The sequence below is a fragment of the Tachypleus tridentatus genome, chromosome 13 (genome assembly GCF_004210375.1).
Source record: "Tachypleus tridentatus isolate NWPU-2018 chromosome 13, ASM421037v1, whole genome shotgun sequence".
In the NCBI taxonomy this organism is placed as follows: domain Eukaryota; kingdom Metazoa; phylum Arthropoda; class Merostomata; order Xiphosura; family Limulidae; genus Tachypleus; species Tachypleus tridentatus.
The window spans coordinates 25,806,551-25,820,745 of record NC_134837.1 but is presented as its reverse complement, the minus strand read 5'-3'; the positions used below and the strand labels follow the sequence as shown (position 1 = coordinate 25,820,745).

The window sequence follows — 14,195 nt, the reverse complement described above, 5'->3', positions numbered from 1 at the left end:
TCTTCAATTGTGGTAAACTTACGATTTTATTAAAATTACCAGTAAAATATTCTTCTTCGTTTGAAAATCCTCTATACAGACAAGATGTCCTTGTCTTTGCCAAAATTACAAAATTAACAGTTTTTTTTTTCCATAAATAAATCATCTTTGAAAAATAGTCGTAATAATTAATTAGCTATTGGCCAAACACAAAGAATGTAGACGAAGTATTTAATATGTGGAAACAACTAAATTATGTCGCTGAAGAGGGCGCTACAAACCTTTATCATTTAGCAATAACGTCTCATGTGAACTGAAACTGATCAGTATTGCAGGTAGAGTGCAAGTGTTCAACGTTTATTTGTCATCACAGGATGTTACCACGACAACTTGTCAAAGGTAGTGCTTCCAGCTTTGGACATAATCAGAAAGTTTAGTCAGAAAAGTTTCATGTTTCAAGTAAGTTTAATAATTACAAAACAAAACTCCGTAATTGTAACAAAACTTTCAGTATGAATTCTAACAGGATTTTTAAGTGTAAATCAAATTTTAGCAAACTGTTGAATGATCATTTAGATTGTAGAAAATTGTATAGCATTTATCTATATAAATATATTTAAACGGAATATTAGTAAACGCACGAGAGTTACTTCAGGAAATTCAAAGTAGCTATTTAATTGTATGTGTACTGATAAAGTCTCTTTCAGTAAAAATATAAAACTTACATCCTACTTTGGGAAAGTAATTGCATATTTCCGTAAAAGTACCCGAAAGTGTATATTAAAGGTACATTTTCATTAAATATTATATTTGTAATATTTAAAGGATGTCTGTACAGACTAAAAATATTTAAATAGCATTTAAAAGTTTTTTAAGGTTTTGTACAGCTCAACTTTGAATTTGTTTTCACATTAATACTCTTTCCAAGCTTATTGGTTCGTTTCCATTCAGGCCACTAGATTTTATGAAGTTATTAACGAGTTGTTCGTAAATCTGTCATACACTCCAACTTAAAATTAATTGTAGCATCAAACTTTCACTTTTGTTTCAAGACCCATTTGGAATATTGCATATAACAATCGCTATTAAAACCGATATCGGCCCGGCATGGCCAAGTGGTTAAGGCTTCGACTCGTAATCTTAGGGTCGTGGGTTCGAATCCCTGTCGAACCAAACATGCTCACCACTTTCAGCTGCGGGGGTGTTATAATGCGACGGTCAGTCCCACTATTCGTTGATAAAAGAGTAGCTCAAGAGTTGGCGGTGGGTGGTGATGACTAGCTGCCTTCCCTCTAGTCTTACACTGCTAAATTAGGGACGGCTAGCGCAGATAGCCCTCGTGTTGCTATGCGCGAAATTAAAAAAAAACGTAAAAAACCGATATCTATTGCGTTGATAGCAGACTCGTACACACAGAATCAACTACCTAAACTTTAACATTCAGAATTCGCTGAGGATATGACATTGTTATTAAAGACTACATAGAAACTTAATGACTTCAACAGGACCTGAAATACCCTCGTACTGTGGTAATTTGGGCACTTGACTCGCAATTTGCTGGTCGCGAGTTCAAATTCATTTACCGAATATGCTTGCTTTTTCAGCCATGGGTACATTATAATACAACGGTCAATCTCAGTTGGTGGTATTGACTAACTAACCTCACTCTAGTCCATTCTGAGTTTAGAATAGATTTCTGGCAACTTAGTTGTGCGAAATTGAACAAACAAAAACTTAGTGTAGACTGTTAATCAATGTGTGTTACATTATCTCACAGAAAATTGTAGAAAATTAAAAAAATCATTTTAAAAGCCATCTTCATTCAAACTTAATTATATCATGTACAGTAATATCGTTTTCCTTTTCCAAGTTTGTTTGTTTTTTAAGTGTAATTGGGCACATTTCTTTACCAACTTCTTTAGATATAATTGATAATAAAAATAAATATTGGTGTTACTACGTCAAATATTTATGTATCCAGTAGTTGTTGTGTCTTTTTTCTCCAGATGATTTCTTAACATGTTCTTTATAGTATTTACTTTTGTACGTTTTTGGTTTTTTTAGATTCTTCTTGCAAAAGTTTTATACTTTTGTAACAGCAGTGTTGCATAAAAATATAACCTATACCAAACGTTAACATCTCACGTTTCTTTACTGAATCTTACAGTGGTTACTGTAACGAAGTCTCATTATTTGGTACGTCTGTTAATTAAACTTGTATCATATACGGCAATGTATAATAATTAATGCATTCAACATTCCATACGTTAGCTTTAAATAAACTCTTCTCAATTGATACCATGTAAGAATATAATGAATTACCGTAGTGGTTCATAATAGTGATCGAACATTTTTTGTTCTTTATTGTTACAAATATTGTTCCGACAACCTAGAGCAAAAATGGCTGATAATTGTAAAAACCTAGACAATATTACTAAACGTATCGTTACGCATTATAGTTTTTGAGTTAATTTGACTACCCAGCAAATAACAGCGGCTGTATAACAGTTTGTACCCAGTCGTATTAATGTAGTCTGTGGTTTGTATAAAGTCTCAAAATATACTACATACATACCTATATAGCTGCGTACAAGTTGTGAATTTAATTTAACGTTTATATGGCAGGCACAGCACGTGTACCATAGCGGTTATTAACTTATTTTTGCAATGACCAAAACTACTTACAAATAAATGGTTTAAGTATCGGCAAGCCCGTGTCACCAGTTCGAGCCAACATTTTCATGACACGAATTGAATCTCGAGCAATCAATTCAGCCTTACACCCATACTGGTACAGATATGTTGACGATACAATTACTAGATTCACATCTACCAAACACACTGGGTTTTTTCAACCATGTTAATTCCATCCGCTCCACTATTAACAGGTTCACCCAAGAACACGAAAAAATAACCAAATAGCATTTCTAAACCTCAAGATCACAAGAATCAATACACAATTCAAAACATAAATCCACAGAAAAATCATTCCACATTTTCTGGGACTCGGCATATGAAACAAAACAAAAACTCAATATATTAAGAAACCAAATAAACACAGCCACAAAACTATGTTCACCCGATAAAATTAACGATAAAATCAACAAAAGAAATCAGCACTTCATCAACATCAACAGATTTCCTCAAAAAACGTGGAAAAATTATACACACACACACACACATAGTTCAACAACAATAAAAATAATAATATACCCCGAGATACAACAAACTACAAAACTTTACACTGCTGCATATCACATATTCTCAATATCAGCGAAAAAATAACCGACATTTGGTAAAAACTTAAAATACGGCACTCCATTAAACACCAAATTTATTGAAAAACCAGGTACAAAACAAAAGTCCATACGATGTAAAAACTGGGTTTCAATACCCGTGGTGGGCAGAGCACAGATAACCCATTGTGTAGCTTTATGCTTAATTCAAAACAACAACAACATCACATAAAACCACTTTTTATAAAAAGAAATTCCCCGCATCTCAGCACAAACCGGTACCTGTTCAATCCACTAAAGTTGAGGATTATTCTAAAAAATCCAGTTCCTGTAGTTCAACATTTTGAGACAGTCAGGATAAAACTTCATCAAACCACCAAGATTTGTCTGTTATTTTTATAAAAAGCCTGATCATGTCATGTCCAATTGTTGTAGTTTGAAAAGAAAAAAGAAGAGGAACCAATGCATTTCTGTCTACATATGGACGTAGTTTCACCAGATGTTCTTTATTTGGCCAATTGTAAAAGGGCTTAGGTTATTAGGAAGGAATTTCAACCTTTTGTGTCTGTTGGTTCTGTGCCTTTGACAAATGGCCCTGCTAATACCATACGTATTCTACGGAATAGTGGCACGACTCAGTCATTGTTTTTAAAAGGTATATTGCCTTTAGGCTCAACTTCTCACACTTGTGAGTCTGTTTTGCTCAGGGTATTGTAGGTGGCTTTGTTAATGTTCCTCTTTATAACATTTATTTTGCATCATACTTGATTTTTGGAGCCAATTGTTATTGGATAAAACCTCCTCTGCCAATTAAGGGTGTATCATTATTATCGGGAAAAGATTTGGTTGTGGGAAAAGTTGTTGCCGGACAAAATGGTTAACAAGCCAATCGCTGTTTTATCTTAGGATGATGTTGCTGTTCAGGAGAATCCAGATGTGTTTTCTTCTTGTGCTGTGATTTAAATTCAGGCGAAGAAATTAAGCCAAAACAAATGATAGGCGCTTGTTCAAAGGATGATATTATAGATTTGTCTCAGACATTTTTTTTTATTCGATAGGAATCTTGTAAATGATTGTCGTACTGAGAATTCATTGATAACTAACAATGATGATCGTGAGTGATCTGGTTCAACTGGTGAAGTTCCGTTTGCAAGAGATAAACTGATCGCCGAGGATCCACAGATCTCTTTACTATTTAAATACACGCTCACAAAGGATGAACTGAAGAAAGTTCCAAATGGTTACTCTTTCTTAAATCCTGTGTTCGTCAGAAAATTGAGAACACTAAATGTACTAGCTTAAGAGGACTAGGCTGTAGTTTATTAAATCGTTGTTTCAAAAACACATCATTCTAAAATATTGAAAGTTGCCCTTGAACTCCCAATGGGAGATCATTTAGGTGTCAACAAGACATGTGACAAAGTTATGAGAGATTTCTTTTGGCCAAAAATCAGATGAGGTGTTTCTAAGTTTTGAATACCTTGTCATAAATGTTAATTAACTGGAAAAACTAACAAAAAATTCTTGTTATTCCTTTGAAACCTATTGACGTTAGAAAGTTTTTAATTCTCTAAGGAGGGAAGTGTAACGGATTAACTATTATACATTTATTTCAATATCTAAGTTTGTTTCAGTATAATGCATGCAACGTACACTGTTAAGTACACTGTTAAATACGTATTGCATAACTCCCTCCTGTTCTCTAAGTTTATAGAAGATTCTCAAGCGTAAGAATAAACAATATATGTTTCACGAAAACACTAGCTTGTCTTCGAATACTGTTGAACTTTCGAGAATCTCCACCTAATGAGTGTAAAAGCAAGCCATCGCAAGACGCTGAAAGACAATAATAAAATATTGTTGGTCAGATACAGTCAGTATACTATATGTATCGGAAGCTATAACTGTGATTAACGTTTATTAATCGGAAAATTAAATATTTTACCAGGACCGTTTATAGATTTCGAACATTACGAACTGTTCAGCTTAAGAGAATTAACTTTGGACGTTAGTACTTCTACGAGGACATTAGATATCTATCTTCAACTTTTAAAATTAAGCTTGTAAACCGTGTGAGGAAAACCCTGGATAGAGCTAGCTAGCTTCTTCGTCAAGAGAAGTGTAACAACATCAACTCAGCCTTAATTCGCTCGTCGTGGACCTGGACTGTCGGTAAGATATTCAGTTCAAGACCATATGGAATATTGAATATTGTTTGTGAATTTGTAAACTTTTTGTATGGAGTCATTGTTTGTAATAACTGTTATTATAAATGGTATTGTTGTTTGTATATTTAAGTATATTTATGTTAAGAAAAATTGTGTGTATCAATCTTGTGGACAACTATTATAAATATGATACATATTAACATTTAATTAACTTTTAAATTAAAATTTTCGACTAGTTGAAATCGTAATACGTAACATAAGTCAGAGACTCGTTAGAAATAAATTACAATGCGAAACAAAATTCAAAAATAAAGTTTTGTCTCTATAAAGAATAAATTATTAATATTTTGAAAATTTAGCAATGGAACCAAAACTATTAAAGTTTGGAATTGAATATTATTATTCTACTTTGATGCCAGGATATGTAGAATTAATATAAATATAACAACTTTCAATTGCATGGCCAGATTGTTAAGGCATTCGACTCGTAATTTGAGGTTAGAATCCCCGTCACACCACACATGCTCGCCCTTTCAGCCGTAGGGGCGTTATAAAGTAACGGTCAATCCCACTATTCGTTGGTAAGAGTAGCCCAAGAGTTGGCGGTGGGTGGTGATGACTAGTTGCCTTCCCTCTAGTCTTACAGTATTAAATTAGGGACGGCTAGCGCAGATAGCCCTCGACTAGCTTTGCACGAAATTCAAACCAAACCAATCGGTAAAGTTATATATCTTTTCCCAACTGTTGACATAGACAAGCCTCTACTTGTTTCAGTTTTTTATTATTCGTGTATTTTATTTATTTGTTCAGTTATTTTTTTGTCTTAGTTGCATCTGCTATTTTAAAATTTAAACCTCGATTTCATAATTCGAAAAGTAAAAATATAATATTTCATTCAACAATATTTCCATACTATCCCAATATTTTATTTCAGAAAAATAAACAATTTAACTATAATGAAAATATGATAAAAATAGTTGACAAAAGTTCTTCGGTGTCCGGCCTCAATCCTAATAGCGATCAGTATCATCTTGTTTACCATATTCCTCCAGCTGTATCAGTAATCTTCTTTATCATACTCCTTCATCCCATATCCTAAGAGCTGTATCAGTAAACTTATTTATCATACTCTTTCATCTCATATCCTAACAGCTGTATTAGTAATCTTCTTTATCATACTCTTTCATCTCATATCCTAACAGCTGTATTAGTAATCTTCTTTATCATACTCTTTCATCTCATATCCTAACAGCTGTATTAGTAATCTTCTTTATCATACTCTTTCATCTCATATCCTAACAGCTGTATTAGTAATCTTGTTTATCATACTCTTTCATCTCATATCCTAACAGCTGTATTAGTAATCTTCTTTATCATACTCCTTCATCTCATATCCTAACAGCTGTATTAGTAATCTTCTTTATCATACTCCTTCATCTCATATCCTAACAGCTGTATTAGTAATCTTCTTTATCATACTCCTTCATCTCATATCCTAACAGCTGTATTAGTAATCTTCTTTATCATACTCCTTCATCTCATATCCTAACAGCTGTATTAGTAATCTTCTTTATCATACTCCTTCATCTCATATCCTAACAGCTGTTTTAGTAATCTTCTTTATCATACTCCTTCATCTCATATCCTAACAGCTGTTTTAGTAATCTTCTTTACCATATTCCTCCAGTTAATACTCTAACAGCTGTATCAGTAATATTTTTACCAAGGTTCTCCAGTTATAGTACTAACAACCGTATCAATAATTTTCTTTACCACCATTTTAATAGCTGTAGAACTAAGTTTGTTAAAAAAAATCCTTCAGCAACTGTTCTAACAGTTGCATTAGTGAACTTCTTGAGTAAACATTTACACATATTATCCGTAATTTGTTTGAAGTAAACCGCCTCGGTGTGGATTTCTGTATGTGGTAAGAGGACCTCCCAGGGAAGGTTACGTTCTTTAAGTTTACTTCTCCTAGGATCTAAACATTCACATACGTGTTTGCGGTGCGTGGCGACTCTTGAAGGGGAGGAGAGGATCTTGGTGGTTGAGGAGTCCAACCCTAACACACTACTTTGGCCTTAAATTCTGTAGACGGCGCCTTTGGGGTGGCCCCTTGGGTCAATCAGCTGATCTACTTGGGCTAGGGTGAACCAAGTACCAGTGTTGGATGTTCTCAATATGTACTGTTTTGGTAATTAATAAACTGGCATATTAAAACTCAAACATCAATAACATGTACACAGAACCGTCAGTTGCAAAAATGCTTGCACTCCTTGATACCTTGAATATTAATTTAGGTTATTCTTTCTTTCATTCTTTATCTTTTAATGAAAATGTTTTGACATATATCATGTTTGTGCAATGAAACGTCACAACGGTTGTTACATAAGAAAAAATTTGTATCTGATGCTGGTGTTTGTGATAGTGCTCACGAAACCCTGGCGTTGCTGCAGTGTCCTTGTTTGACATTGTAGTGCGTCTTCTCATAGGGCTCCATGGTGGGTGGGGTCAGTGAGTACTGAAATATTCCTTTTTTATTATGAATCTTCCAAATAAAAACTTAAAATAGTGAAAAACAGCCCATAGGTAACGACCACGTCTTGAAGATTCTGAGCAGCAATCTTCAACATCTGTAATACCCGTTGTACCTCATTTTCTTTTCTTGCATTCACTTTCAGACAAACCTTTTGGGCAAATGTTTCCCTCTTTTATTCAGAAGAGACTAGAGGGACTTCCTGGCTCTCCAAAATCAGTAAAGAAGCTTCGATCTGGAGACATATTGGTGGAAACATCCCCATCTCAACACTGTGAACTTCTCTTGAATTCAAAGGGAATTAGGGATATACCTATTGAGGTTACACCTCATGCTACTTTGAATTCATCACGAGGAGTTATTGTTGAGTGAGATTTGAAGAAGATCCCCGAGTCAGAAATTCTCACTGGTTTCTCCACTTAAGAAGTTTCTGCAGTGAGGCGTATCTCCACTCACTAAGATGGAATTATGATGCTGACTAGTGTCCTCATTCTGACATTTGCATTACCACATCCACCTGCCACCATCAAGGCAGGTTATCTTAATTGCAGGGTTCGACCATACATACCAAACCCTCTCTGTTTTCAGTGTCAATGGTTCGGTCACTCAAAGACGTCATGTCATGGTTCCTTGACGTGTGCTCGTTGTGGTGGCAAGGACCATGATGCCTGTGAGTGTGAAATTGACCCCATGACGTCAATTGCAATGGCTCTCACCCGTTCTACTTTCGTTCTTGCCCAAAATGGTAGGAAGAAAAAAAGTGCAGTATTTGAAAACGATTCATAACATTACTTATCCTGAGGCTCGAAAATTGCTGTCCACCACTTCATCTCAGACGTATGCTGCTGCACGTTGTTTTACTACTACAGTCGGAGTGCAGACGGATCTCTCTGTACCTCCAAAAGAATCTTTATCAAACCAAATGAAAAGTTTTTTCACCTCCATGGTTAGAAAATTTAATGAATCAACTTCCACACCCATCTCTGTTCCTTGCATACATTCCAGCAAATACCAAGATCCACTTCCTTTGGTTCTTAGTACAGGCATTTCCTCGGGTATGTCTTCTTCTCCCACCCAAACATGCAAAATGATCGTTCGTTCACGTCCTCTGTCGTTGAAATCCACTTCCAACAGCAAAGACCTGCCCAAGCGATATAGAACATGATCCATAAAGGTCGATAGGCCTCCCTCGAATAAAGAAAGTAAAGACAAAAGACGTGGTTGTAAACAGAAGGGCTTTCAACCCAATTCGCCTACACATAAATAAAAATGGCCACCTTCATACAATGGAACTGTCGAGGTTTTTGTTCTAATCTGGATGACATCAAAACACTGATTGCTTTCTTCCATCCTTATGTCTTTCCTTACAGGAAACATTTCTGAAACCTGCCGATAAGTCACCTTTCAATGGTTTTCTTTGTGCAGAAATGACAGGCTGTGTGACGGACGAGTGCATGAAGGAGTGGCACTGTTGGCTGATCAGTATGTGCCCACCCTGTCTTTGCTACTCTACACACCTTTGGAGGCTGTAACCATCCATGTTTCCTTGGGTCGTACCATCACTGTTTGTTCTTTCTAGCTGTCGCTGGGAGAGACCTATGATCAATCAGGCCTTGATACTTTCATTGAAAAGTAACCATCTCCCTTTTTAATCCTTGGGGACTTTAATGGGCATCATACCCTCTGGGTAAATGCCGATACTGATGGGATGTGTCGCTCTATAGAGCGTATGCTCTCTGGTCACATCCTTTATCTTTTCAATATTATTAGTTATTCTACTTTTTTTCATGCACCTAGTCAGTCCTTTACTGCTATTGAACTCTCAGTTTGCTCCCCTTCACTATTCCCCCCAATTTTCTATGAGGGTTGAGAATAATCCACGATGCAATGATTATTTTCCTATAATTTTGAGAGAGACTGGCCGTGGTCGATGTCATCCGACCCGCGTGACCCGGTGGAAACTGGATCAAGCAAAACTGGCGCTCTTTCACTGCTCTCACAGAACTTGATCCTGCCATCGTCTGTAAGCCACCAATAGACGATTGTGTGGCAACAGTAACTTACTGTATTATACAAGCAGCTGCTCAATGTATTTCTAAAATATCGACACGTTTTCCATGATATCCTCGTCCATGGTGGAATCCTGCCTGCCACATGACACGGAAGGCTCAAAAACGGGCCTGGGATATTTTTCGTAGGTATCCCACACTCTTACACTGCATCACTTTCCAGCAGGCCCGTGCACGTGCTCGGTGTGTAAAACGTCATAGTCAGAGGTTGATTAAGTTTACAACCAGCATATCTTCTATCACCAGTTCCAAAGTCATATGGGACAAGAATCAAAAGGTCAGTGGGCAATATAATTCTGTTCCCCTCTCGATCTTGCTCTCTGATGTCCAGGAAGTAGCTGATACCCGAAGCATCACTGATACTCTAGGTGAAACTTTTTGTCAGGTATCTAGCACTTCTACTTATTTCTCCACCTTTTTAGCCATCAAGACTTGAGCAGAGCGATCACCTCTTCCTTTCGAGCTGATTGTCTCTATGAATATAATCGTCCATTTACACTGACGGAACTCAAACTGACTCTTCATTGGTCTGGCAGTACATCGGTTGGACCTGATGATGTACACTATGAAATGCTGCACCATCTCTCTCCTGCTTCTCTTGCTGTTTTTCTGATTGTTTTAAACCAGATCTAGCAGGAGAATGTTTTTCCTGATGCCTGGCGCCAGGCTTTTGTCTTACTTTCTCTAAGCCTGGGAAGAATGCCAAGATTCCTTCAAATTACCGTCCAATTGCTTTCACAAGCTGTCTTTGTAAGACGTTAGAGAGAATGGTTAATACTCGTCTTATTTGGTTCATCGAAGCAAACAACCTCCTCTCGTCCACTCAGTGTTGGTTCCGACGACAGCACTCCACCATGGACCACTTGATTCGACTTAAAACGTCAATCAGAGAAGCCTTTCTCAAAGATCATCTTCTGTCAATATTCTTTGACAATGAGAAGACTTATGATACACCATGGAAGTATGGCATTTTGCGAGACATCCATATATATGGGTTACGTGGCCATTTGCGCATTTTTATTAAAAATGTTTAATGGACAGGAGATTCCAAGTTCGTGTGGGTTCGACACTTTCCCATTCTTTTCTACAAGAACTTGGAGCCCCTCAGGGCTTTGTTTTGAGTGTCACACTTTTCATTATAAAGATTAATGCCATCACTGAACAACTCGCTCTCACTGTTGCAAACGGGCTCCATGTCGACGACTTTCACCTCCAGTCAGTCATTGAACATGAGTTTTATTGAGCGGCAGCTACAGACTTCCCTCAATTGTTTACTGAAGTGGACCACAGCAAACGGCTTTAACTTCTCTCTCTCTCTAAAATCGTTTGCATGCATTTTTGTTGCCAACGGGGTATTCACCCTGATCATGAACTCCGTATCGGTGAACTTGTGCTGCCTGTGGTCCCTGAGAAAAAGTTCTTGGGGCTTATCTTTGACCGTAAGCTAACCTTTATACCACACATCAAGCAGCTACGAGTCAAATATACAAGAGCACTGAACATTCTCCGTGTCCTCTCTTCCACCACTTGGGGAGCAGATCGATGTTCTGTGTTTAAGATATATTGTGCTCTTATTCGATCGAAACTCTGCTATGGATCACTGGTCTATGGCTCTGCCAGGACTTCGGCATTAAAGATGCTGGACTCCATTCATCATCAAGGATTTTGACTCTGCACTGGGGCTTTCTACACTTCTTCAGTTCAGAGCTTATACATAGAGTCTCATGAACCTTCTTTGCACCTCTGCTGTTTGGAACTATCTTTACTATATGCTTCGAAACTCCGTTCCTTACCAAAGCATCCCACCTAGGATTGTGTTTTCCTTTCTCAGTGGACCGTACTTTTTCAGAACAGACGTTCTGTTATTGCTCCTTTTGGCCTTCGCATCCAGGCGCAGTTGGATGAATTGGGTGTGTCCTTGGATATCATTGCTGTATCTACTGGTCAGCCCAACCCACCATGGCTTTTACAGTCCCCAAATGTGACCAATCTTTAAGTCATCTGAGAAAAGCAGACACTCCTGATTAGAAATACTGTCTGTTATTTGCCGAACATCTTTTGAACCATCCTTCCATTGCTATTTATACAGATGGTTTAAAATCAGGTGACTGTGTGCGCTCTGCCATGATTTGTTGTGGTTCGGTGGTTGTGCACAGAATCCTCTCTACAACTTCTGTGTTCTCTGCTGAACTGTATACCATTTCTCTTGCCCTGGATCACATAGAAGCTAAGCAGTACTCAAATCGCACTATTTATACTGAATCGCTTAGTTCTCTAATGGCTGGGCTGGCATGGCCAAGCGTGTTAAGGCGTGCGACTCGTAATCTGAGGGTCGCGAGTTCGCATCCCCCTCGCGCCAAACATGCTCGCCATTTCAGCCGTGGGAACGTTATAATGTGACGGTGAATCCCATTATTTGTTGGTAAAAGAGTAGCCCAAGAGTTGGTGGTGGGTGGTGATGATTAGCTGCCTTCCCTCTATTCTTACACTGCTAAATTAGGGATGGCTAGCACAGATAGCTCTCTAGTAGCTTTGTGTGAAATTCAAAAACAAACTCTAATGGGTCTGGAATTGCTTCATGTTAGTTCACACACTGTTCTCTCCGATATTCAAAACCGACTGGCCCATTTCTCTTTAACATTTACTGGTATCCAGTTTTTCTGGATACCAGGCCATGTTGATATTCGCGGGAACAAGCTCGCCGACACCGCAGCTAAATCTATCTGCTCTGGCACTATCACCGCTGTGTCTGTTCCATACATGGACTATGGTTCTATATTCAAGGCTTGCCTTCATGCCAGCTGGCAGTCGACTTGGAGTGAGCAACGCGAAAACAAGCTTTTCCAACTAAAACCCTATATTGGAATTTGGCCATCTTGCTTCCGTTATGATCGGAAAGAGGAAGTTGTTCTAACTAGACTATGCATTGGTCACAGTTTTTTAACTCATTGTTTTCTTTTATCTGGAACTGATGCACCAGTGTGTAGTCTGTGTAACACTCGGATCACTGAAAGCCACATTTTACTTTCTTGCACTCGTTATGACTCTCAACGACGGCACCATTTTAAACATGTCCTGTCACAAGGTTTGTCCATAACTTTAGACATAATTTTAGTTTTCTACATGCCATTAATCTTTTTAATGATGTTTACGTTTTTTAAGTTATACATTAGATCTTTTTTAATGCGATTTCCTCTTAAGAATCAAAGTCCATCTGGTTCGATTTGAAATTAGAAAATGGCTGTAACGTCAAATATCTCAGAACCAGGACTGGAAAGGCCAACTTCAGATGACTGACGGTGGTTTTTGTACTTACCTGTTAGTCTTCATGGCAAGTTATGATAATTATAGTTACGCTACAGAAAATCCTTTACAACTTGTATTACTGTAGTTTTTCTCTTAACGTTGTAGTAGATGTAAACATTGGTTTTACTCTATTTGTGTTTTTTAAAACTTTGTTTTGTTTTACCCTCATTTCCTTTTATGAATTTTATTAAATTTACTTTAATTTTAACTTTTTACCAGATGTTTGGAGCAGATAGCCTAGCTGGTTTGTGCCATAAAACACCAAATGAACCAACCAACCAATTAAATTAAATTTTCTATAATATTCACGAGATCATCATGTTATCAGCATTAAAAGTGGGGTTATGGACGAAATACACAACTCCTCGTGCCAACTTCCATAAAAGCAAACAATTTAACATATATTGTTACCTGTATTCTGGACCTCGAAAAATAAATTACATTAACTCGTATAGTACAATGCTAACGCCATTGCGAACAATAGTATCAAAACCTGTATCTTTTTAATATTTCATTATCTTGAAATCATGGGTTTGTTTGTCGTGTTATTGTGTACTGCTGTCATGATCCAAGAATAAATGATCGCGATTATTCAGTTTAGGCGAACCTGAAGAATATGTTTATATTACACTCAGTCAAAAACAATAAATAATAAGTATTTATTCTCGATCTCTTCGAGAATCACACAACTGAGTCCATATAGACGAAACTCTCATAAAACGTTCTCTTAAAGTATATGCATGTTATTAACCTGTTAGAGAAATCTTTAAAATCGTGTGCATGTAAATCCTGGTATATTGGATTCGGGGGTGGCCTGCTTTTACTTATAAATTATTTCTTTTTCCTTATTCTAAAATTCATTGCAAAAAAGCTAAATGTGATAGTTTTTGTATGTTTTTAT

At 37.0% G+C, this 14,195-nt stretch overlaps 1 protein-coding gene across 3 annotated transcripts in view; it reads left to right on the top strand.

Moving 5' to 3' along the window:
• The first annotated feature begins 300 nt into the window (after nucleotides 1-300).
• Nucleotides 301-14,195, top strand: part of LOC143237103 (uncharacterized) — a 353,116-nt gene continuing 339,221 nt past the window's right edge. The window contains exon 1 of one of the 3 annotated variants that reach the window (XM_076475969.1): nucleotides 301-438. The gene's annotated coding sequence lies outside the window, so the exon portion shown is untranslated. Of the gene's footprint in view, nucleotides 439-13,054; nucleotides 13,074-14,195 lie in introns of those variants that run through there. The other 2 variants (XM_076475970.1, XM_076475972.1) reach the window with 2 other exon arrangements.